The sequence below is a fragment of the Peromyscus eremicus genome, chromosome 2 (genome assembly GCF_949786415.1).
Source record: "Peromyscus eremicus chromosome 2, PerEre_H2_v1, whole genome shotgun sequence".
NCBI lineage: Eukaryota > Metazoa > Chordata > Mammalia > Rodentia > Cricetidae > Peromyscus > Peromyscus eremicus.
The window spans coordinates 157,791,679-157,816,788 of NC_081417.1; the positions used below are offsets into that span (position 1 = coordinate 157,791,679).

Sequence of the window (25,110 nt, forward strand, 5' to 3'; positions counted from 1 at the left end):
AGACATACAAGTAGGTAAAACATCAATGCACATGAAATAAAAAATTAATCATTAAAAAATCCAAAAAAGAAAACTCAAGTCTTCCTCAGCTCCAGGTTCTATGAGAGGAAATGATGAGGATAATAATAATAATAGTAATAATAATTAATAATAATAGAATAAGGTGGAAAAAGAATAGTGGGAGATACCAGACTTTGACTTTTGACCTCCACACATGTGCACACGCAAACAATATGTACACATATAACTGTTGTGTAGCGGTTTCCTCCAATATTATAACCTGTCTTTGAAGGAAGCTCCTCAAGGTACAGGATGTTAAGTTGGGGCAGTGGTGGCACATCACTTTAATCTTAGCACTCAGGAGGCGGAGGCAGGTAGATCTGTGAATTCAAGGCCAGCCTGGTTTGCAGAGTGAGTTCTGGGATAGCCAGGGCTACACAGAGAAACCTTGTCTTGAAAAACCCAAAACCAACCAAACAAAACAAAAACAAAAAAGACACAGGATGTCAAAATGGAGTTGAAGTAACTGTATATTTTAAGGAAAGGTAAAACATTTTTTCCCACAGCTAAACTCATTAAGCTCAGGAGGTAAACAATTCAGTGGCTTTAGGAAGTTCCTGAAATTGACCAGATTCACTAGGCCCCTCCCTTCCCAAGCATATATAGGCAGTAAGGCCTGCTGAGCTACCTGGAGGAGGCATGGACCAGCTAAGCTGCAGGGAAAGAACATTCTCCAACCTGTGGAACTGTCTACAGATATTGCAGTGCATTCCAGGTTTCCAGCTTTTGTGAGCTGATACTCAGGACAGCTGCCCTTGAGTCATTCCTGTTCCCTGTAACTTCACCCATGCTCCTGTAAGTAATCCCAATAAGATTCATTGGTTTACTAAGTTGGATTTGGGTAGATGTTTGGTCTATAGTTGGCTCCTTGTCTGAGAGGAGCAGGTGTTTGTCCAGGTCTCCCCAGGAACAGTGCCACACAGCAGCAATACACAAATGTTTATTGAATTTTTAAGGTTTCTTTCTTTTTTTAAGATTTATTTATTTTATGTATATGGTGTTCTATCTGCATGTACACCTGCATGCCAGAAGAGGGCATTAGATCCCATTATAGATGGTTATGAACCATGTGGTTGCTGGGAATTGAACTCAGGACCGCTGGAAGAGCTGCCAATGCTCTTAATTGCTGAGCCATCTCTCTAGCCCCATTTTTAAGGTTTTAATGTTTGTCCTCTTAAACTTTTTTCTTTTTTTTCCTTTTTTTTTTTTTTTTCAAGACAAGGTTTCTCTGTGTAGCTTTGGTGCCTGTCCTGGATCTCGCTCTGTAGACCAGGCTGGCCTCAAACTCACAGAGATCCACCTGGCTCTGCCTCCCGAGTGCTGGGATTAAACTTTATTTTTAAGTATGGAATGCTTCACAAATTTGTGTGTCTTCTTTGTACAGGGGCCATGTTAATTTCTGTATCATTTCAATTTCAGTATATGAGCTGCCAAAATTTAATTAATAATTTATATGTGTGTTTGCCTGTTTTATGTATATCATGTGTATGTGCCCATGTGCAGTAGAAGAGTGTGTTAAATCCTCTAGAACTGGAATTTCAGTCAATTATGGGCTACCTGATAGGGGTGCTTGGAACCAAACCCAGGTCCTCTGCAAGAGTAGCTAGTGCTCTTAACCACTAAGCCATCTTTTCCACACCTAATTTTTATTTTTTATATGTGTCTATCAGAGTGTGGTTTTGTACATGTGAATGCAGCGCTCACGGAGGGCAGAAGAGGGCATTGGACCCCCTGAAGCTGGAGTTAAGGTGGTTTATGAGCCATTTGACATGGATACGAGGAATCAAACTTGGGTCCTCTGCAAGAGCACTATGTACTCTTAACCACTCCAGCCCCCTGGTTTATTTCCCTTCCTAAGGGGAGGGGGGAATGTACAGAAGACAGTGAACGGTGGAGAAGTGTTTAAGGAGGGTCTCTGTACTGACTGCTGTAACCGGTAAGTTAAAGCATTTGAAACCAGGGACTGGAGAGATGGACTCCCTAGCTGTTAAGAGCACTTGCTGCTTCCTTTTTAGAGGACCAGAGTTCAGTTTCCAGTCCCACATGGCTGCTCACAACCGTCTGTAACTCCAGTTTCAGGGGATCCAATGCCAAGGCATCAGACAGACATGTGGTACACATACATATATGCAGGTACACACATAAATCTTAAAAAAAATACTGAAAATGAGACCATACTTAAATATTCTTGTCCCTTTAAAAGGATGTCGGATACCAAAAGCAATTCGCATTTTGTTTAAAATGTGCTATTACCCCCTTCTACCCTCTCCAGATACATATAGAAACATTTTTTATCACAGAGACCCTAGGCACTCCAGGTTTCACAGATGCCAGGCTAGGCCACAAATTCAAGAGTAGACCTAAGGTGCCACGCCCCTAAATAGTCTGCAAGCTCTTCTATTTCAGATTCTTTGCAGGGTTCTAGGTCACCTAGCCCTATATGACCCCTCTCTCCCACAGCGCCTGCTCCTCCCCTGGGCTCTACATACAGACTCAGCCACTACCCGCCCACTGCGAGGCCCCGCCTCCGAGCCGCCCTCCGCCGGAGATGCCCAATGAACTGCCTTCCTCGTAGTGAGGCTCAGGACTCCGCCCTCCAGCAAGCCGTCCCGCCCCACAGACGGCCTTGACCAATGCCGGGCCCCCTCCCGCCCCCGGGATCCACCCCCTCAGGCCCCGCCCTCTCTAGGGTGCCTCCCTCCGGGGCGTGGTCGACGCCGCGCCTCCGCCGCGCGCGCGGAGCCCAATGCCGCCCCCTCCGCCGGTCCCTCCTCCGGCGGCCTGGCACCTCCCTCCCTCCCCGCCGCGGTGACTCACGGAGAGGCGGAGGCTGAAGCGGCCGTTCCTGCTGCTGCTGCTGCTGCTGCTGCCGCCGCCGCCGCCGCCGCCGCCGCTGCCGCCGCTGCGGCTGCTGCTCCGGCTGAGCGCGCCCCGGAACAGGCCGCCGCGCTCCGGACCCGCAGCCCCCGGCGCCGCGCGCTCGGGCGGCCCAGGTAAGCGCGAGGCCGAGCCGCGCCGCAGCACGGGGTTGGCGCGGCGCCGGGGCACGGGGGAGCCGCCGGCCCTTTGTCTCCCGGGGAGGGGCCGCGGAAGGCACCTTCGACCCAGTCAGGACCCCACCGGGCCGGCCCCGCTGGCGCGACGCCCTGGGCCTGGACCCGCCGTCCTCACCACGCCCGGCGCTGCTACCTCCCGCCGCAGACCACCCTGCTACCTTCTTCCCTTTCCCTTGGGGTTCTCCTCCACAGGTGTCCCAGTTGCTCACCCTCTGGGCCCGTGTGCTTGACATCGCCTGTCCACCCTCCTGGTCCCATTGCCCTGTCTCTTCTTTACCTCACCAACACCCCTCTCCCAGCATCCTGACTCTCCTTGTTTCCCCTACTAGATGCTGCCAAGGTCTGTCTGGCTGCCCAGCCGCCCTTCCTCCCTCTAGTTTGGATGCACTGTCCGCTCCCCCAGTTCCACCTCTCCCTGGTGTTTCCTGAAGGTATATAGGAGAGACACATGTCTCATCTTCGCAGGGTACTTGTGAACATGAACCTGCAGATTAACCACTTGAACCCCCGAACTGCACTCATCCCCTCCTTTTTGCTACCCCAATCAACGTTGCACTTCCCTTTTTCTTGAGCCTGGAGCTCTGACACCCTGCCTCTTGAGGCCCTGCAGTCCTTGCTTGCTTCTGTGCATGGAACTTGTCTGAGCAGTATCTCTGTCGGGTTAGTTTATGGGAAGGCCCAGGGGTATCGTGTTGGGCACAAATCAAGAGTTTTATGAATAATGAGACTTGTGGCTTGCAGCACTTCCTATCTGAGGATCTAACTATGCCTTAGCTGTTAATTATTTTGTCTCCTGTCACAGATCTTGAGGAAGTGTGCCTAGATAACTGCTGGGTAAATTGAGGCACAGAGTATATTGATTCGGGATCTGGAGGCAAGTCAGTTTTTCTTAAGGTTTACTTCTCAAGTGCTTTGGCTTCTGGCTCCCTGCTACAACCACTGGGCTCTTGTTCCTGGCTCGAAACTCTGTGATAACTGATCTCTTCTGCCATTAAAGTGTCCAGAGATGCCAGCACTTCCTTGGATTCAAAGCAGGACTTTGAATCACAAATAAAGGTGCCAACTGTTAAGTGCCAGTGTGTCATTCATGGCTTCCTGGTAGAGTCAGTGTGGTCCATGTGAACAGAAATCACTTCTGTGAGATGGAGATTCATTCATGGGGCTTACACAATCCTTGTCTTCTGGGAAATGACATTCCAAGAAGGAAAGAGGACAGATAATAAATGAGTAAATAAATACACGGATAAAAATCATTTCGGTAGTATTAAGTGCTGTGAAGGGGCCAGAACACTAAGACGTGATAACCTGGGTGTGGTGGCACAGCATTTGGGAGGTGGCAGCGAGATTATGAGCTCACGGTCAGTATGGGCTTCATGAGACCCTCTCAAAGAAAGAGAGGGTGTCGGGAGACAAAGGAAGGAAGGATGTGTAGGTTAAAAAATATTTTGTAGGTACATTATCCAAAGAGTTAGATGCTATTAGAGTCTATTAAACAGACAGGTATTAAGATAGGATCTAAGTTTTAAAAGGTTGTTCTGGCAGCCATAAAGAGACAGAATCGTGGGGAGTGGAGGTGGAGGAAAAGATGCCAGTTGACTGTTGAAATTGCCCAGCAAGTGCTGGTGGCTGAAGGGAGGAACTAGAGCCGGTTTGTCAGTTTGTCGTCACCCCCTCCTCACCTTCTCGATGCATGGAGCTGGGGAGCAAACTCAAGAACAGCAACTCCTGCAGAGTCCAGTCGTCTCCTGACTTTGCTCAGGCTGAGCTCAGCAGATCTTCTTCAGGACCTGCTGTGAGTCAGGCACTGGGTTGGACTCAGACACAGATGAGATGTGAGTCCTTTGACTTGGCAGTCTGTCTCCATATTACAACAGTGTACTCATAGGATAGGTTACCCCCTCTGATGAGAGAGAGCATCATTTAAAGGGAAGCGTTAGTGCCCTGCCTCTATTGTGAGATGCTGCACAAGGAAACCGAAGGGGCGAAGAATGAGCTCAGTTATAGAAAATGTGTGAGGCTCTGGGTTTGGTGCCCAGGACCCCCAAAACTAAGGAATTTGTCTCTGAGCTGTCTGAGGCCAGGGTCTCCACTGGAGTCATCTTTCGGTGTTTGAGGTCGGTGACCTCACACCTTTAATCCCAGCACTTGGGAGGCAGAGGCAAGCAGATTTCTGTGAGTTTGAGGCCAGCCTGTTTTACATAGTGAGTTCAGAACAGCCAGGAGCTACATAGAGAAACTCTAAAATTAAAAAAAAAAAAAAAAAAAAAAGAAATCAAAAGTTTAAAATTAAAAAAAAAAAAAGGATAGTGGGGGAGAAAGAAAAGGAAAAGGAAGGATGGTTTTGGTACAGGCAGGGGAGCACCTGAGTGGCCGTGAACTTGAGCTATTAAATAGAATTAAACTTGCTCCCTATGCTGCTCTAATTCTGTCCGTCACAGAGGCCTTTGGAGGTCCCATATGTGGGCAGTGGGGACCGAGGAACTGGGCTTCTTTGAAGTCCCGTGGCAGACTATTCCTTTCCTCTGGTGCCTGTCACGTTCTCTGTTTCAGCTCCATGTATGTGTGTGTCCCGGAGCTGTCTGAGGCCAGGATCTCCACTGGACTCACCTTGCGTCTTTCACAGTTTGAGGTCAGTGACCTGCACAAAGTGTAAAGGTTGACGGCCAGCAGTCCCACCTGTGCCCGTGTCTTTTTTCATCGGACCATGCTTCTCGTAGATCCGGTGGAAACCCCACAGGCTGCCACTGGGCTCACTGCAGAGGGCAGCTCTTCCTAGATGGGGCTGTTCTCTGTCCAGCCCTGCCCCCAGAGAACAGCTGCCGAGGGTGCTGACCATGTAGTTATTTAACACTCTGCACACATGAAGTGGAGCTCTTAATTAGAGCCCGGACTTTATACCGAGGCTCTGGGCTTGGATCCTGGTTCTGCCATCATTGGCTCCGTGAGCTTTGGGACGTCATTAACCTCTCCGTGTCTGAGCTTGCCTGTCTGTAAGGTAGTGCCCCTTCCCTTGTAGAGTGTTGAATGAGTTAAATTAGTAACACCTATTCAGTGCTTGGGATGGTACTTGCACTTAGTATTTGCTTCATGGAATTGCTAGCTGTTATTTCACTTTTTAAAAGATTAGGGCTGGGAAAATGGTGCAGTGGGTAACCTGTTTGCCACCCAAGAGTAAGGACTGGAGTTCGGATCCCTAGAACCCACACAAATGCTGGGTGGGTGTGATGGCCTGCTGGTAATTCCAGCCTCGCAAGACAGGAGATCCCCCAGAGTAAGCCAGCTTGCAAGATTAGCCATAAGAAGGCTCTGTCCTTCATTGAGAGACCCTGCCCCAGTAAACCAGGAATCAAAGATAATCCCAGACATTAACTTTGGGCTACCTCATGCATGTGTACACACATGTAACCCTCCACACACATGCAAAACATGCATATACATGCACACCACATACATAAAAATGGAAAAAGAAAATTAGTTAATTAGTGTGTGTGTGTGTGTGTGTGTGTGTGTAACACTTGGGAGTTGGTTCTCTTCTTCCTCTTTTATGTGGGTTCTGGGGGTTGAACTCAGGTTGTCAGGCTTGCCAGGCAAGTGCTTTTACCTGCTAAGCATCTCATCAGCCCTATTATTTCATTTTTCTTTTTATCTATCTATCTCTTACTTCCTGTGAGAATTTAAGCTCTTTGAGAGCAGCGTTTGTCCTTGTCTTTTATTATAGTCCAATTCAGCAGATGCACGGTAAATAATTGTTTAGTTGAAGCTGGGCATGGTGGCGTACATCTTTAATCCCAGCACTTGCAAGGGAGAGTCAGGAGGATCTCTGTGAGTTTGAGTCTGGGGCCAACCAGGGAGGACCACATAGCTGAGGCCCTGTCTCGAAAGCAAAGCAAAGAAAAAAGAAGTTAAAATAACTGACACCAGACACTAGTCAGTCTGGTGCTGCAGATGTAGCCAAGATTTGTGGTCTTATGAAGTTTAGTTTTAAGATTTATTTACTAATTTACTTAGTTTTGTTGGAGACTAAACTTCAGGCCTCAGATATGTAAGGCAGGTTCTCTCCTACTCAACTCTTGCCCAGCCCCACTTGTTTCTTCTTCCTTTACTGGGTGTGTCTCCTAGTAGGTCAACTTTGTAGCTCAGGGGTAGAGCTCATACTTAGTGTGCCTGAAGCCCAGGGTTCTGTAGCTAGTAATGAAGAATAAAACAGTAAATAAATCAATAAACAAGTGAGCCAAAGAATGTAGGATGTTAGCATGACGTTATCCCAGAGAGATCAGGAACTCAAGGCTATCCTCAGCTATATGAATGAGACTTTGTCCCAAACAAAGAATGTAAGATGTTGAGGAAATAAACCTGGCTATGAGACAGGATGAGTGTGAGGGGCTAGCTAGTTCTCAGGGGTGACTTTTGCAAGATGATCTGGTGAGCCAAAGGGATAGCTTTGTAAGCAGCAAAGTAATGTGGGGCAGGAGTGTGGTGAGCAGAGTCAGGGATGGATCTGTGGCCATGGGAGGGATTTGAGTTTTTTCTTGGATTCTGGACAGTGAGAAATTGCTGCACAGGACCTTCTCATGGAGCTCTCATAGATATCTGAATGCATCCCTGGAGAAGGAGCAAGATGCTAGGAAGAACATTTGGGGTAGGAGCTTCTTGTTCTGACCAGCAGGGTCTGATTGGATAACACTCAGGTAATCTAGGAGTCACTGGGTAGGTTGACCAAGACTTACAGACTCAACCGAGTTCTCTTTCCTCCTGGAATCTGCAAATCAGCAAGTATTGCCTAGTGCTAAGGCACTGGGTTTGCATGGCCAGCCCTTCGCTCCTTGCCCTCCAGAGGGGCTGTCTCATGGGCTCTGCTTCAAGCTATGTAAATTAGTCCTCTCTCCCTCCTCCTCCTCTCTGTCCCCCTTCTCCTCCTCTTTTATTTATTATTATTATTATTATTATTATTATTATTATTATTATTATTATTATTTTGCAGTGCTGGAGTCTAACCCATATTTGCCCATACCAGGCAAGTGCTCTGATGTACCATGATTGAATATGATGCCCAAGCTTCTGATGTACCATGATTGAATAGGCAGCTTTCCTGACTCCTCTTCTCTTCTAGACTCCTGCCAAGTACCAGCAGGCCTGCTGCGGAGTCAGGCACGCTGTCGCCTCTGAGTGCCCGCTGTCTGGTCACCTGATAAGAACACAGTGATGTCTAGAAAGCACAGGCTTTCTTTACTCTGGATGGAGTAGAATTGGAAACTTATTGCAGTCAGAGAAAAGTGGGCAGAAGCACAGCTCTCTGGGAACCGAGCTGGCCTCTGGCCTGATGCAGCAGCCAGCTCCCATCCTTCCTCAGGCATGCCATTGTCTGTTATGTGCATGATGCCACATGCCTGCCAACCTTGAGAGGCCAAAGGAGTTAGCAGGAATCCAACTGGCCCCTTGTTTTGTAAGTCACAGTCAGGGTCCAGAGGCGTTTCATGGACAGTCTGAAGCACCAGTTGGTCACATGTCATCTGTGTAGGGGCAGGCTAACGGAGCAGGGTTTCTCATGATGAGAGTGACGTGTGCTCATTCCGAGATGAGCACGTGAGCAGCAATGGCATGGTTTTCATCGTCCCATTCCAGCTTCACTGTGGTTTTGGAGCGGCATTGTTATGACCACACATGTAACCAGTGGCCAGGGCTCAGCTCGTCGTGGACAGAGAGCTGGCTCTCTGGCTGTGGCAAAGGTTTGAATCCTAGGCCCTTATCTTATCTGAACTCAAGGGGACTAATTAACCTTCCTTTTTTGTTTGCTTGTTTGTTTGTTTGTTTGTTTGTTTGTTTTTCAAGACAGGGTTTCTCTGTGTAGCCTTGGTGCCTTTCCTGGAACTCACTCTGTAGAGCAGGCTGGTCTCGAACTCACAGAGAGCTGCCTGGCTCTGCCTCCCGAGGGCTGGGATTAAAGGCGTGCGCCAGCACCGCCTGGCTGATTTACCTTTCTTTACTCACTTTCCCTAATGGTAAATGGGGATAATGATACTTGGGCTTGAACTTGGTTTATGAGAGAGGACTGAGTACCAGTTGTGGGCTTACTCAGTTATTAAAGGCCTGTTATGCTCTGGTCATCCACAAAGCCTTGTAAGAAAGGGGGAGGACGGTGTCCCTAGAGAGGCTACCCTGTGCTTGGTGTGATGCACTAAAACCTTGTTCTCCTCCTCCTGAAGTTTCTGAAGGCCTGAGGGGTCACAGATGAGTCTGTTTTATAGTTGTGTTCTGTGTAAGCTTCTGTAAGCAAGTGTGTAAACCATGTGTCATACGTGATGGAAGGCTGCTGATGTCAGGGTCACGTGTGGAGTGGGAAAAGTTGGTTCCTAATCTGTTCTGATGCCATCTGTCATTCAGGCCAAGAACAGAGGTCCAGAAGTGGTTGTCTTCTGCTTGTCCTTCTTTCTTCCCTCCTTTCTTCTAATGAGTCGTTGATTCAGTGAATGAATAGTTGGCGACTGAGAATGTAGGTCAACCACTACAGTGCTTACCTAGCTCATAGGTGCTAGACTACTGGGGTAGAGAGCAAAAATATCACCAAGAGGCCAACTCCCTAAAGGAGCAATATGAGTCAAAACCCAAGAGTGTTTTGAACTCTTGGATAGAGTTTTCAGATGTGCACAACAGTCCCAGTGTCGCATCACTGGGAAGAAGAGCAGGGGAAGGGTTAACAGCCTGGAGCCTTGCTGTCCAGTGACAGATGTTACACTTAGTGTCTGTCTAAGGATAGCACAAGGAACACTTGGAGGCCAGGGTCAGGAGGAACTTGCTTCCATGGTGGGCGTGCTGGTGCATTCTTGTGATCCCAGCACTCAGGAGGCTGGGGCAGGAGGATCAAGAGTTTAAGGCCAGTCTTGGCTTCATAGCTAGTAAGAGACCAACCTGGCTGCATGGTGCTGTCAAGAAGAAAGGAAGTTGCTTCCCTTAAAGAGTTACACAGTCTCGGGGAAGAAAAGAAGAAGGATGCTGTTACTTTGTCCATTCCTTGAGGCTTCATCACGTTGAAGGTCTCTTCCTACAAACCTGGTGCCTTTTTTTTTTTTAAAGACCAGGTCTTACTGTGTAGCTCTGGCAGTCCTGGAACTGGCTGTGTAGACCAGACTGGCCTTGAACTCACAGAGATCTACCTGCCTGTGCTTCCCAAGTGCTGAGACTGAAGTGTGTGTTACCATGCCAGGCCACCTGGTGTGTCTAAGTAACAATTGCCCGCCCTTGATTCTCCAGGATTCTCTTCCTACCAGACAGGTTCCTCTGCTGCCAACTTCAGACACAGGCACATGGTGGTGGGTGGGCTGTGGGGGCCCTCTGCTGCGTCCACAGAGTTCATCATGGAGCTTGTGCATGTGGAAACCCAGGTCTTCACTGCACCTGTTTCAGGTCAATACGTGCTGAATGGGGTGGGGGTGAGGTTCTTCTTCCCCAAATCTGCCCAACACCAGGCCTGTCCATCTCCTCAGAGACCAAGGTCAGGGAGACCCAACAGGTTATGTGAAAGCACACAGTGTTCCTTCCTCTCTCCAGCTTGGCCAGGGTCAAGGGAGCAAAGGGCTAGAGAGATGACTCCCACACTGGGAGGGAGGGAAGGTGGAAGGCTGTTGTGCAGTCCTTCTGAGCTAATGGGCTGCCCCCGCCCACTCCACCCCCGGCTATGGCCAGGGCAGAATCTGTCTGATTAGACGGTGGGCCCGGCAAGGACACCAGGTCACTCCATGTACCTGCACTTCTTCAAGCGATGTTAGAGCCTGTGGTGATGCTGTGGCAGCCGGGGGAATGTGACCCACTTCTGCCGTGTCTTCTGTGTGGGGAGCTGGGCCGTAGGCTTTGAGACAGGCTCCAATTAAGCTTTTCTCAGGCTTGTGTGTCACCTAAGTGTCCAACCACACATTTCCTGCTGCTGGATCTCATGGTCCTTGTCCCTACACTGAACAAGCAAATGAGCTTACCGCCTGTTATTCTGCAACCTTGGACTCTGCCAGCGGGGTTTCCTGTAGAGATCAGGGTCCTTCATGGATCAAACACCTCTTACTGTGTGGTCCCACCCCTGTTCTTCCTGTTAAATCATGAGGCCAGTCGTGGACCAGTTTCCAAGGAGATAGTTTAGCCCTGCCCATACCTAGGCCTCATACCCTGCTGCCTTAGGCAGCCCAGCTTCCCAGAAACCCATCCGAGTTATCTCCTCCATCTCTGCCCCGACTGCAGGGCTGGGAAATAAGACCCACTTCTTGTTTCTATCAAATGACAAGTATTTAGTACCCTTTCACTTGTTATGTGTCTTGTGTGTGTAAGTGGGGGCTGCTGATGTGAACACACAAAGGTATGAATACTGCAGGGATCATTTTGGGATTTACAACTGATGAAGTTTAATAAATCTGTCCTCTTATTGATGCCATTTTCTTTACAAAGGTGGCCACAAAGGTTGGGAACTGCAAAGGTCGGTCGTGGCTAGGCTGTGTGAATCCCTCCATAACTGTATGCTTTCCTTGACTTCTAGACTGAGGAAGAGGGCCCCTCATCCTGTCTGTCAATGTTGGTGACAGTGCTTGCTTGCTTAGGAATATGGCCTTCCTCTGGCCAGTCACTGGGATTGCCAGAAGATGGGTGCAGGTGATTTTGGAGAGGATATGGTGGGGCTTTCAGCAGGCAGCTGGCTGTGAGGCATCCCTCCTTCCCTCCTCCCTATTTCTGTTTCCTTCTCAGAAAAGCCTGCTGGAGCTTGTGATATGACCCAATGGGGTGCAGACAGCTAATGCAGGGCCCAGGATCACCTCCTGGGGAGGTGCTGCCACTGCCACCTGAGAGGCCGCAGGCTTTCCACTGTCCTCGCACTTTGGGTAGTGACCAGTCACCCTCACTTCTTGGTCCCTGCAGGGCAGGGACTTCTGAGGCCTCTCAATACAATAGAGATCATCAGATAGTGCTCTGCTCCTGTGGCCCACTCAGGTGAGGTGTGCTCGTTTCTCTTGATCTTTGGACCCTGGCTCGTTCCTTCCTCTTTTTAAAATTCTATCTATATGAATATTTTCCCCCATGTATGCATGTGCATCGTGTGTGTACCTAGTACCTAAGAAGGCCAGAGCAGGGCATTGGATCCTCTGGAACTGGAGTTACAGATGGTTTTGAGCTGCCATATGGATGCTGAGAACCTACAGAAGCAACCAGTGCTCTTAACTGCTGAGCCATCTCACAGGAGGGCAGGTCCTCTGCTCTCTAGATAGAGGCTTCTAAAGATTTGAGGCTTTTGTTATGAAACGTGACAGTCTTTGGTGAGTTTAATTTAAAACCAGGCGTGCTAGTTTCCTGGCTAGTTTTGCCAGGAACTTCTCCCTTTTTGAGGCTTGGTGGTTTGGGGAATGAGGGATGCCATTACATGTGGGTGGTATGGATTTAGCTCCTGGGCTGAATTACTAGGGTATAGGTCCAGTTCTGAGTATATATACCAAACCTATGGGCAGTAGGGACAGTCCCTGTGGCTTCCAGTCTTGTTTCTGAATACTTTCCTGAACTTGCTGTCCCTTGAAAGCCCTGGCTGTAAGCCCCATCCCACCCACATTCCCGCTGTCTGAACATCCCTCTCCTGAGCCACAGCCAACACTGCCCATGCCCTCAGGATGGACGAGGCCTTGTGACCACTCTTCCGTGTTCCTCTTGATACCATTTCCCAGTTACTGAACAAATACCCGGGAGACCCTGAGGGCACTGATGGTGAAAACACTCTGCATTTTGATTGTCAACTTGTCAGGCGGCTGGGGAGGAAGGAGACTAAGTCCTCAGCAGCTCCCGAAGGGGAGGGCTCCTCCTTCCTCAGATTATGTCCTGATCCGAGGTAGCTTGCTGGCCGTGGCTCAGCAGAAGCTGTTCCCCAGGGCCTTCTGCAGCATTACTAGGTATGTTCGAACTTAAGTAGACACCTGTGTCTGCATAAATTACCACATTCCTGTGTGTTAAGATGAGCCCCCATTAGAAAGAGCAAGAGACCCTACCACTCAGGGTGGTTACTCGGAGCTCAGCCCAGGAGGCCACCCCTGAGGTTCTAAGATGGGTCTGAGAATCCAGAATTGTCATTCCCAAAGCTGAGCAAAAAAATGGGGTAGTTCATTGGCCAGCTTGCTGCCTCTGGGGACACAAGTGAGGATAATGAGTCCTCATACCACAGGCCAGTCTACTGATTTAATGATCTAGCCTTCCATGATAGGAGGCTTGGGGCTCACAGGGCCCTCGGAGGTAGCTTGGGAGGCCAAGACAGAAGACTTGTGGAGGAAGATGTTTTTCTTTGTTTGTTTGATTATTTTATGTAGATAAGTATATGTCTGTGCACCATGTGCATGCCTGATGCCCACAGGCCAGAAGAGGGCATCAGATCCCCTAAATTGGAGTTAGAGATGGAAGTAAGCTGCCATGTGAGTTCTAGGAATTGAACCCAGATCCTTTGGAAGAGCAGCCAGTAATTCTAAACACTGAGTCAAGGAGATGATTCTTGAAGCAGTAAGCTGTTCTAGGATGGTCTGGGGGGGGGGGGGCCTGCTGTGTCAGGCCTGCTTTTGAGATGGGCTAGGCCATGACAGTGAAGGCCACTGAGCAGGTCTATAGCTCAGTGAAGAGACCATATGCAGTTCATGAAGAAACTGGAATAGACTTTGCCTAGTAAATACATACCACTGAGCTTCCCCCTTCCCCTTTAAAACACTTTTATATTCCTCAGTTTAATTAGAATTGTAAAATGTGGCCACGGGGAGTTGATTTAACTGTGGACAGCAGAGTTGATGGAGATCCCATGGGTTGATGTTTCCGCTTTGACCTCCTTCTGTGGAAGTGACACAAGTCTGTGAACGTCCTGGCTAGGCTTCTTCCTTAGGATTAGTGGGCCTGAAACAGGCTCTCCTTAGGGAGCTGGACAGCTGTGGCATTAGCAGGTCACAAGAGAAGGAAGGGCTCCTTCTGCTATCCATTCTTGGGGCAGAGGGTTTCTTCTGATGTCCTTGCTAAGGATCCTTCCTGCCAGGACCCAGTCCTGGAAGAAGACCTCTGGGTTGGGGTTCTTCTGCCCAGGAGTGCAATGCGAGAGGTGCTGTGCTCTCTCGGGAGCTGAGGGACTTGCTTATAAATAGACCAGGGCCCCAGATTCCACGTCACCTGCCTCTCTGGGACTTGACAGAGGCTGATGGTCCTGGGACAGGTTAGATTAGAGGAAGATCCGAAGCCGGATCCTGTAGGCGAGCTGGTTCCTGACTTAAGGTCTCAGACCATGACTTGGCCAGGTTCCAGTGTGCCAGCTGTACTCTAGGGAGGGGGAAAAAAAGAAGTATGCCTTTCTTCCTTTCACCTCTGTCTCCTACTGTGCAGAAATGAAACCTCTCTGGTTCTTGGTCAGAACTCTGGAGCCTAGGAACACAGCTCAGAAGTTGGAGTGTTGGTTGGGAGCAGCAGAGAAACTTCCTCAGCTCCACATCCTCTTCCTGTGTGCTTTGTTCTCTGCTGACATAGCAGGGCCTGCTGTGGATGGTGGTGTACACCCTCTTAGGGCTGGAAAAGACATTTTCCAGGGGACATTTTCAGCCAGTTGGACCAGAATCACAAAAGTTAGTGAATTAAACCAGAACTAAGCTGATGCTTAATATTCAATTATAAGACAAGATATATAGTCTTATAATTGGATACACACACACACACACACACACACACACATATGCATACAGGTGCCCATCAGCTCTTGATGTTTGAGAATTATCTCAAATGTCAAATAGAAGAAGGAAGACTAAGGCAGGAGAATCATTTGAGTTTAGGTTCAAGGCCAGCCTGGGTGCCACAGCAAGACTCTGACCTCCAAATAAATAAAAACAATGAATTTTTCTTTAAAAAAATTGGTCCTGCATGGTAGTTGGCACCTGTCATCACATCACTTGGGAGGCAAAAGGATCATGAGCTTGAGACCAGCCAGAGTGGACTGCCTAGTATGATCCTGTTTAATTGTAAAAAATAGGGACCAATGAGACGGCTCAGTGGGCATATAAGCCTGTGGACTGGAGTTCAGTCCCTGGAACCACATAAAGGTAGAAGGAGAAAACCAACTCTACAAAGTTGTCCTCTGAACTTCACACACCTATGTTGTATCAATACATCACACATGGACACTAAGTTAGTTAGTTAAGATTTTTAAAACTTAAACTAAGAATGACAGGAGGTATTCATCTAGACTAACCTCCTACCATTGATACTGGATGCTAACAGTCTCAGCTGTCACCTATGTAGTAAGTTCAAGGCCAGCCTGGGCTACATGAGATCATGTCTGTAAAACAAACAAAATACTGTGAGTCAGAAGCTTTCGAATCTCTGAGTTTAAGGACAGCCTGGCCTACATAAAGTTCCAAGCCAGGCAGAGCTGCATAGTGAAACCTGTCTTAGAGAGAGAGAGAGAGAGAGAGAGAGAGAGAGAGAGAGAGAGAGAGGCAGGCAGAGAGAGGCAGAGAGAGGCAGAGAGAGGCTGGAGAGATGGCTCCTCAGGTTAAGAACACTAGCTGCAGCCGGGCGGTGGTGGTGCACGCCTTTAATCCCAGCACTCAGAAGTAGAGCCAGGCGGATCTCTGTGAATTCAAGGCCAGCCTGGTCTACAGAGTGAGATCCAGGACAGGCACCAACACTACACAGAGGAACTCTGTCTCCAAAAAACAAAAAGCAAACAAACAAGAACACTAGCTGCTCTTCCAGAGGACCCCAGTCAATTCCCAGCACCCACATGGCAGCTCGCAAATGTTTGCAACTCCAGTTCCAGGGGATCTGACGTGCTCCTCTGCTCTCGTCTGGCGCCATACGTGCACACGGTGCACAGAGATGCATGCAGGCAAAACGCCTGTTCATGTAAAAATCTCTTGAGAAAGAGAGAAAACCCTGGCAAGTAAAGGTTTTTCTGTTATGAGTTATATGTGAATTATCTCTAGTGGGAGGTGTGAGTCTGTTACCATGCATTTCTGAGAACAAGTGACACAGGGCCCAGGAACAGCCTTAAACTGCCCCTTGCTTGCCCACAGCCACACTTGGGGTGCAGTGACCTGAGTAGAAAGAGGTGCAGGCACATGTGTAGACACACACCATGACATAGGCAGAGAGCAGTCAGTAGGGTTGGGTGTCATGAATCAGGGCAGGAAGGAAGAATGGTTCAGGCTGAGGAAATAGCAGATGCAAAGGCCCAGAGGTATGTAGAGCAGGGTGTGACTGGCAACAGTGATGTGGCCACCAGACAGTTTTTCTTGGCCTTGATTTCTGGCTCTGATATAGTACAGTTGTGCCTAGTATCCTTAGAGCCATCTGTGGACACTAAATTCTGCAGATGCTCAACTCCCTTGTGTAAAATGACAGTGTGTTTTTATACCTCCTATGTACATCTTCCAGTATCCTTTTTTTTTTTTTCCTTCGGAGCTGAGGACCGAACCCAGGGCCTTGCGCTTGCTAGGCAAACGCTCTACCACTGAGCTAAATCCCCAAACCCCTTTTTTTTTTTTTTTTTTTTTTTGAGATAGTGTTTTATAGCTCAAGGTGGCTTCAAACTCCCTAAGTACCAGAGGATGATCTTGAACTTCTGATTTTCCTGACTTCACCTCCCAAATTCTGGGATTACAAGTGTGTGCACCACACTCAGTTTTATGTGGTGTTAGGGATCTGACTTAGGTCTTCCTGTAGGCTAGGAAAGCACTCTGAACTGAGCTATATCCCAGGTCCTCCAGTATGATTGATTGATTTGCTAGGCATGGTGTCACATTCCAGCACTTGAGAGGAAGAGACAGGCAGATCTCTGATGAGGCCAACCTGGTCTATATAGTGAGACCCTGTCTCAAAAAAACATATATAAGCTGAGCAGTGATGGAGCACACCTTTAATCCCAGCACTTGGGAGGCAGAGGCAGGTGGATCTCTGTGAGTTTGAGGCCAGCCTGGTCTATAGAGTAAGTTCCAAGACAGGCTCCAAAGCTACACAGAGAAAACCATCTCCAAACAATAACAACCCATACACACACACACACACACACACACACACACACACACACACACGCACACACACACATACACGCACACACACACACACACACACACACACACACACACACGCGGGCGCGCGCTCATTTGTGCATGTATATGACATATGTGGAGGTCAGAGGACAACTTGTGGGAGTTATTTCTCTCCTATCCTATGTGAGTTTTGGAGGTGGAACTCAGGTCACTGGGCTTGGTAGCCAGTGCCCTTCTGTTGAGCTGTCTTGCTGGCTCCTTTGTTCTGCTTTAAACCATCACTCCTCTTCTCCTTCTTCTTCTTCTTCCTTTTTTTTTTTTTTTCTGTGTAGTTAGCCGTCCTTGACTGTCTTGGAACTCACAGAGATCCTTCTGCCTCTGCCTCCTGAGTGCTGGGATTAAAGGCGTGCGCCGCCGCCGCCGCCGCCGCCGCCGCCGCCGCCGCCGCCACCACCACCACCACCACCATCACAACCGCCACCATCACCTGGCAAAACCATCACTCTTAATACCTAACCCCATGTAGAGTCTGTGTAAACAATGGTTCTATTTTGTTTCAAAACTAATCACATGAAGGAAAAGTATGTATATTTTCAGTAAGGAAGTGGTCCTTTCCCTCCAAATATTTTGAACTCTAGTTGATTGAATCTGGGCATTGATCACATGGACAGAGAGAACTAACAGTAGCAACCTCCAAGTTGAGCTGATCAAATCTTCCATGAGCTGGGCGTTGTGGGACCTGCCTTTAATATTTACCACAGTATTCTTGTGTGTTACATGATCTCCAGTTGCTCAATAATGTCCTTTATTGCTCTTCCTGTCCTCTGCTTGTAGGGTGCAGCTCAAAGCAGGGACTCAAATCCAGGCTCTGCCTTGGAGTCCCTTCCTGGCCTTGGGTGATTGCTCAGACTCTGATCCTCAGTTGCCTCATCCATAAAATGGAAATAATTCCTACCTTGCAGGCGTGTGACGACTAAATTTAAATATGACAATGTATAGCACATGAATGACTCCATGCCTGGCACTTGGAAGATGCCACAGCAGCAGTCGTAATTATCCTTGTTCTGCAGCATGGCCCGGCTTCACACAGCAGGAAGGAACTGGGGGCAGGTTTGAATTTGGGTTGGCATCCTTGGGACAAATTCCTAATCCCAAGCTCATTCCCCAAGAATGGCACTGTGCCCCGCAAACTGCGTGACTTGCCTGAGCCGTCGTCGGGAGCCGAGTTGTTGCAGGCTAATTACTGAGAGTGGAGCAGGTGGAGTTTTTCTGTGGTGCCCCATGTTCATTATGTCCCCAGAGGACCTGAGGTACTGCCCTGTGTGGGATTCCAGCAGAAGCTGGAATCCTTAGGTCTACCTCCCTCTACCTGGCGCAGAGCACATTTTTACTGATTTACTGGAGGGCGACAGGAGCCCACATGACCTGGGTTCAAATCCTGACTCAGGCTGGAAAAGCTGGGCAGTCACATGCAAGTCATCATGGTGCAGTTTGCAGGGTTGGGGGTGGTGGGGACAGAGTGGTTTATTTGCAGAGCCAGGGGAAGTGCTTGGCAAACGGCAAGCCAGAAGCCCTGCTTTGTCCCCATGCTGTTTAACATAATGTTCTCAAGTGGTCATGGTTTTGCTTCCCAGCAGACATTGTTTTGATTGTCACATCTGCAGAGGAGGTGGTACCTTACCAGCATCTGGTAGGTAGAGTGCAGGATGCTGGTGGTCATCGTACAGCACACAGGGCAGCCTGCAACCAGGACTCAGTCTGTTAAACATCTTCGGGGCTGTGTCCAGAGACCCCTGAGAGACATGCCCAGTGATGGGGACACAGGTGGCAGGAGAGAGTCACATCTAGCTTTCAATCCTCTTCATCCCCTTGAACCAGCTGGGGCCTGATGGTTGGATTTGGAAGGAGATGGAGAGAAAGAAGCTTGGGGATTTTAAGCATGTAGACTTTAAAAATTTATGTTCATTTATTTGTGTGTACTTTGTGTGGGAATCAGAGGACAGCCTGTAGAAGTCAGTTCTCTAATTTAATTTTACTTATTTAATTTTTGTTTAGTTCATATTTATATTTTGTTTTATGTTATTTTATTTTTGTTTAAAATTATCTAATTTTATTATTTATTTTTTATTTTAAAATCTATTTAAATTAATGTATGATGCTATAGGCATGTTCTGTTGTCGTGGTCCCACTCTCAGCCTCTTTAAAGAGAACTTTTTATTTTAGAACAAAGTCTCACTAAGTCTGGCCTTGAACTCACTCTGTAGCCTAGTTAGGCCTTGAAGTTACGATCCTCTGCCTCAGCCTCCCAAGGCCCACAGGCCTGCCGTGGCCTGACGCTGACCTCTCGTCTGCTGCTCTCCTCTCCCCTTGCCCACCTGGTCCTTTAATAGTGACTCCTCTTGTGGAGTGCTCCCTATGCAGCAGCCTCTGTGACAAGAGCTTCTTTATCCTGGCATCTCAGTAACCCTCACAGCCCAGGGCGGGAACTGCTCGCTGTCATCCTCATTCCCCAGGTGAGGAGTCGGGGCAGGCTGTCCCTGAGAGCCACCACCGTGCGGCCACCCTCGCTCTCTCTTCCTCCACAGAAGGTGGGCCCTGTGGTCTGTCAGCACAGTGAGTCCCCAGCCTGGCCGCTGGCCTTCCCTGTCGCCATTCCTCATTAAGACTCTTGCAGCTGCCTCTGCTTTTCCCGGTGGCTGCTTCTGCCTCAGTGGCCCTGGGAGGCCCTGCTGGTTCAGGTCTGACCCTGACCTTGCTGGGTTCTGGACTACACAGTAGTGACTCTGTTTCTAAAGGTCAAAATAGCTTCCCACAGAGGCCTTCATGGCCTGAGTGATCCACCCCAGTTCTCCTGCCCCGTGTGCCTCTGCGCAGCACTGTTTCCAGCTCACCCCTCACACCCCCACACTGACTCACCCGCTCTGCTTGGTTTTACAGCCATAACCTGTCTGCTTCCTCTGTACCTGTGTTAACTCAGTGCTGTTTTTCTTTTTGCATATGGTTTGACCTTTCCTCTCAGTGGTCATTTCGACTAGTTATCACTGTATGCAGGTACACATGTTGATGGAGTAAATGAGCACATGTCCCCAAGGCCACATACACACTGTCATCAGGGACCAGGTGCTGTCCCTGATGCAGGGACTTCAAGCTCCAGCGGCTTGCCCTGGTGCCCAGCTGTCAGTCACAAAGCCTCACTACCCTGACACAGTTCTCCCGCTCCTGCTTTTGTAGGACCCTTCCCTGCCTGGTTGACCTCACAGGTGGTGGTTAGGTAACATTTGGGGTGCCTCTTTGCCTCAGCACTGTTCTGTTCCCTGCTCCCATGCATCCCGTAGTTAGAGGGTAGAGGCAGGAGGATGGCCACTCTGACTCAGTTCCTTCTCACCTGTAGGAGGACAAGAGCTGAGTTCCTCTGGCAGCAGACTCTGAAGTGATGACCAAGACCAGCCAGCGGTCTTATAAACGTTCCTGGAGGCTGTGTGTAGGAGAGGGGCTTTTGTGTTCGTCTGTCTCATTTAGTTCCTGACCTGTGCTGGAGGCAAACAGTGCCAGGCTACTGTAGCAGTCAGGGCCCGGGTATCCATTCTGCCAACTCTGAAGTGGCCATTGCCTTTTCCTCTGGGCCCTAGCCCCAAGTCTGCCTCTGTCTAGGAGAAAGCCTAGGCTTCCGAGGCTGACCTCTGCCTTCCTTTTTCAGGCTGAATGAAGGCTTTGCCTGGGATGTTTCCCAGAGACAATGGCCTTTGTGTTCACTTAGGAAGTCCTTCCTGGTACTTCAGTCATCCTAGCCCACAGCCCTAGCAGCCCTCCCTCCCTCCCTCCCTCCGTCTGTGTCTCCCTCCCACCCCCCCCACCCCCCGTGTGTGTGTGTGTGTGTGTGTGTGTGTGTGTGTGTGTGTGTGTGTGTGTGTGTGTTCGCAGGTGTGATCTGATCTGTGCAGGCTTAGCTCAAGGGCATGCTGCCTGTAGGTGGTCCCCCTTCCCTGTGCCGTCCGTCGGTGCTCTGCTTTCTTTTGCCCTTCTCTGTCTTGTACTGTGGTCTGTGTCCCCTTGTGCATGTGTAGACTGCTCTCTTTTTCCCTCGCTTGCTTGATTTAGTTCATCTGCTTATTTGTTTGGTTTTTTTAGACAAGTTCTCAAGTAGCTTAGACTGGTCTGGTCTCAGCTTCCTAAATACCTGAGGATGACCTTGGACTCCTGCCTCCATCTCCCAGGTCCTGGGATTATAGGCTGTATCACCACGCCTGACTCCCTTGTTTCTTTTAAACTGTGTGGATGTGACTTGAGAATCACCCCCAAACACACTGTCAGCTGGCCCCACCTTCATGAGGCAAAGCTAAGATTAAAGTAGTCACAGACAAGACCCAGGCCAGTCTCCAGCAAACAGTATAGGGTGTGGGTGGCCACCTAGCAGGAGTGCAGCCATACAGGTACCAGGACAAATAAGACTGCCTCTGCCCTACTCCTTAAGGGGGACAGACAGGTGGCTGGCAGCACCAGTGCTGAGCAAGTGCTGAGTTTGGGGCAGGGCTTGCTGAGAGCTGGAAACCCATGAGGAGAGGATGGAAGGTTAGCATTCTCCTGTGTGCGTGCCTGGAGAGCTGCTGGCTGGGAACTGCCTTTACTCTGCAATCCAGGACCCTGTCTGTTGCAGCTGGGGTGGGAGGGGCTGGGTTAGTGAGCTGGGAGCTGGGGCCTGACTGATGCAGAGTAGGGAGGGGATGCTCAGCAGAGCTGGCCTCGCTGACCTGCATGCTCCCCCTGGCAAGGGGTCCTATCCTGAGGTCCTTTCACCTTGCTGTCATCTTCACTTACGCTTGGGGTTCACCCTAGGCACTTAGCTCAGTCACCCCTAGACCAGGGCTTGATGCTCTGGCAAGCTGGACTTGGTTCAGGGAAGGACCCAGACATCTTGAGCCTCAGGTTTCTCCTGCTGTTCTGTGTGTTCTGCTGCAGCCCAGGCCTTCCTGTCACCTTTATGTGCATCTGACTCACAAGGCTTCTCCCCGAAGTCCCATTCTTGCCTAGAACTGCTCAGGAGATCCTGATGACTCTCAGGCCTGGCTGTCTCCACTCTGGTTCCAGAGATCTTTGGAGATGTTCACTGTGTGCCCACTTTATCTGAAGGAAGAGTCTGTCTGTGTCATCTCTCTGTAGGCTTCTCAGCCTGCTAGTCCAGCTTGTCCTCTGGGCTGTCACTGGGGCCCCCAGGCAGTCTCCCCTCACAGCAGTTCCAACAAGTCAAGCTCCAGGAAGCATGTCCCCAGGATGCCTTATATTTCCTTCTGTGTTCTTTGTCACGCTGTCTGAGAAGCATTGTCCTGCGTATGACTTGCATGGTGTCTGTCTCCCCTCGTCACAAGTCCGTCTGTCTATGTATTCTCAGTGCCTGCCCTAGAGAAGATAGATGCCAGTAATTGTTCAGTCAGTGCCTATGTCTCCATGTTTCTCTTCCTCTTCCAGCAAATTAACTCGTATTCATCTGTCAAGACCCAGGTCCAGTGACTTCTCCCAGAGCTAGTTCCTACCCTGTGCTTTTCCAGATCTTCATGTGCGTGCACAGCGCACATGTATACACACACATACACTTGCTCTGCTACTCACTGCTTTGGGTTAAAGCCCTGGGTCTTTCCTCCTCCTACCCTGAGTTCCTGGAGGGTGGGAGGCAGAACATGGCACAGTCTGTAGTCTTTGTTTGGCATTCTAGAAATGTTTGTGTTTTAACCTATCTTTGTGGCTCATCAGTATCTTATTTGTGCTCTTGGCTGTGCATAATATGATTTCCTCAGCCATTTGGTTGTCTCTGGCAGAGAGGACCCTGTCTTAGTCCCCCGCTTCCTGTATCTCCACAGCCTGAGCCCAGGACAGAGCACTGTGTGCCTAGAACAGCTGGATAAAGCCTCTTGAGTCCAGGTAGTGGTCTGTGTAAGATGGGCCCTCAGCAGTTTGGGAGGCCCCTTTCATTCTGGACCAGCCATATAATTTATGAGGTCCAATGGTGGACTCTTTATTTAAAATAATCATTACAGGGGCTGGAGAGACGGCTCAGCGGTTAAGAGCACTGACTGCTTTTCCAGAGGACCCAGGTTCAATTCCCAGCATCCACATGGCAGCTTACAACTGTCTGTAACTCCAGTTCCAGGAGATCTGGAGTCCTCATGCAGACATACATGCAGGCAAAACACCAATGCACATACAATAAAATTAAATAAATTTAAAAAAAAAGACTTGTTTAAAAAAAAAAAGTTGAAAGCCAGCCTGGGCTATATGAGAACCTGTCCTTAAGAAGGAAGAAGACAGACATGGTGGCCCACACCTTTAATCCCAGCACTTGGGAGGCAGAGACAGATGGATCTCTGTGAATTTGAGGCCAGCCTGCTCTACAGAGCGAGATCCAGGACAGCCAAGGCTACACAGAGAAATACTTTCTGGTGTGCAGACATATATGCAGACAGAGCACTGTATACATAATAAGTAAATAAATAAATCTTAAAACAAAAAAAAGGAAGAAAAGAAAAGAAAGAAGGAGAGAGAAAGAAAGAACGAGGTTTAGCACATAATCTCAACACTTTAGACACACTAGGGTTAAAGGAAGAAAGATTACGGGAATGAAGACAGTCTGGGTTATGAGGAAGGAGAGAGGAAGGAAGGGAGCTTGACCTAAGACAGTGTTGGCAAGGGCTGGGGAAAAGGCTCGGTGAGTACAAGTGCTCGCTCTGCAAGCCTGAGGACCTCAGCTCAGATCCCCAGCAACCGTGGAAAGGCCAGTGGGGCCATACACATCTACATCTGTGCAGACAGGTGGGCTCCCGGGCTAGTCAGTCTAGCAAATATCAGCAAGCTCCAGGTTCAGGGAAAGACTGTCTCAAAAAAGTAAAGGGAGAAAAAAAAAAAAAAAAGGAGAAGGAGAAGGAGTATGTCGCTTGGTAGAGTGCTTGCCTAGCACACGTCAAGCTCTGGGTTCAATCCCCAGCACTGAAAAGAAAGAAGGAGCAAGCAGGCGTGGTGCATGCCTCTAATCCTAGCACTGGGAGCTAGAGACAGGAGTCAAGGTCATTGCTGGTACATAGTGAGTGTGAGGCTCCAGCCTGGGACATAGGATACCCTATCTAAAAAGAAAAGGAAGAAAGAAAGAAAATTAAAGAATTTCAAAGCAATGTCAGCAGAGCAATGAGGCCTAGCATGAGGGTCTTGTCACTGTGCATCCTCTAGTACAGGAAGCCAGCCATCATCCCATGTCTCCCCGTGAGACGCACAGCTCAAGCTCCTTTTGACATGTTGTGAAATGAAGCACATGGTTTGATAACCAGCCTTGGGTTACACTGCTGGCCAGTGACAGCTGGTTGGAAACAGAGGCCAGCTCCTGGAGCTCGCTGTGTGTCTGGTGCTACACAGCACCATGGCACCGGGCAGGAGCCTTCATTTTTCTGTTTGTAGTTGGGACCGTTGGCCTGATTATTAAAACAGCAAATAGACTAGCTGGCTGAGAAGGCCTGGGTAGTCGTGCCCTTCTGATGCCTTCACTTAAAGTCACAAAGTTCCTTCTCCTCCTTGGAAGGTCCTGCGCCCCATGGACAGGAGGGATAATTAGTGATCACAGCAGTTGAAGAAATGAAAGCCCCTCAGAAGTAGGAGGAGGTTCTCCTTTCATCCCTTTTTGAAGGAATGTGAGGACTTGGGTGGAAAGTTCCCCAGGGTTCCTTGGTATTTCAGTGCTTTGATATCTGGAGGAAGAAGAGAGCAATTAATTGCTATAAATGGCCTGTTCCTATAGGGCTGCGCCGATGATGGGTGGGAGTGTCAGGCAGAAGGCTGGCCCTTCATCCCAGCCGTCCTCTAGATGGAGGAACCCACACAGCAGACTCAGCCTGAGCGGTCTGCACTCCCACTGTGCGGGGCTGGGAGGATGGCTCAGTGGGTAAAAAGCAGTTGCTATATAGACAGGAGGACCTGAGTTGAATTCCCAGCCCTAT

The 25,110-nt window shown here is 49.2% G+C and overlaps 1 protein-coding gene and 1 pseudogene across 1 annotated transcript in view; one reads left to right on the forward strand and one right to left on the reverse strand.

The window, feature by feature from the left end:
* Positions 1–1,399: 1,399 nt before the first annotated feature.
* LOC131905378 (U6 spliceosomal RNA) lies at positions 1,400–1,499 on the reverse strand (annotated as a pseudogene).
* Positions 1,500–2,957: 1,458 nt separating this feature from the next.
* The window catches only part of Ctnnbip1 (catenin beta interacting protein 1), a 49,534-nt gene continuing 27,381 nt past the window's right edge, over positions 2,958–25,110 (forward strand). Inside the window, exon 1 of the mRNA XM_059256285.1 lies at positions 2,958–3,053. The gene's annotated coding sequence lies outside the window, so the exon portion shown is untranslated. The remainder of the gene's footprint in view (positions 3,054–25,110) is intronic.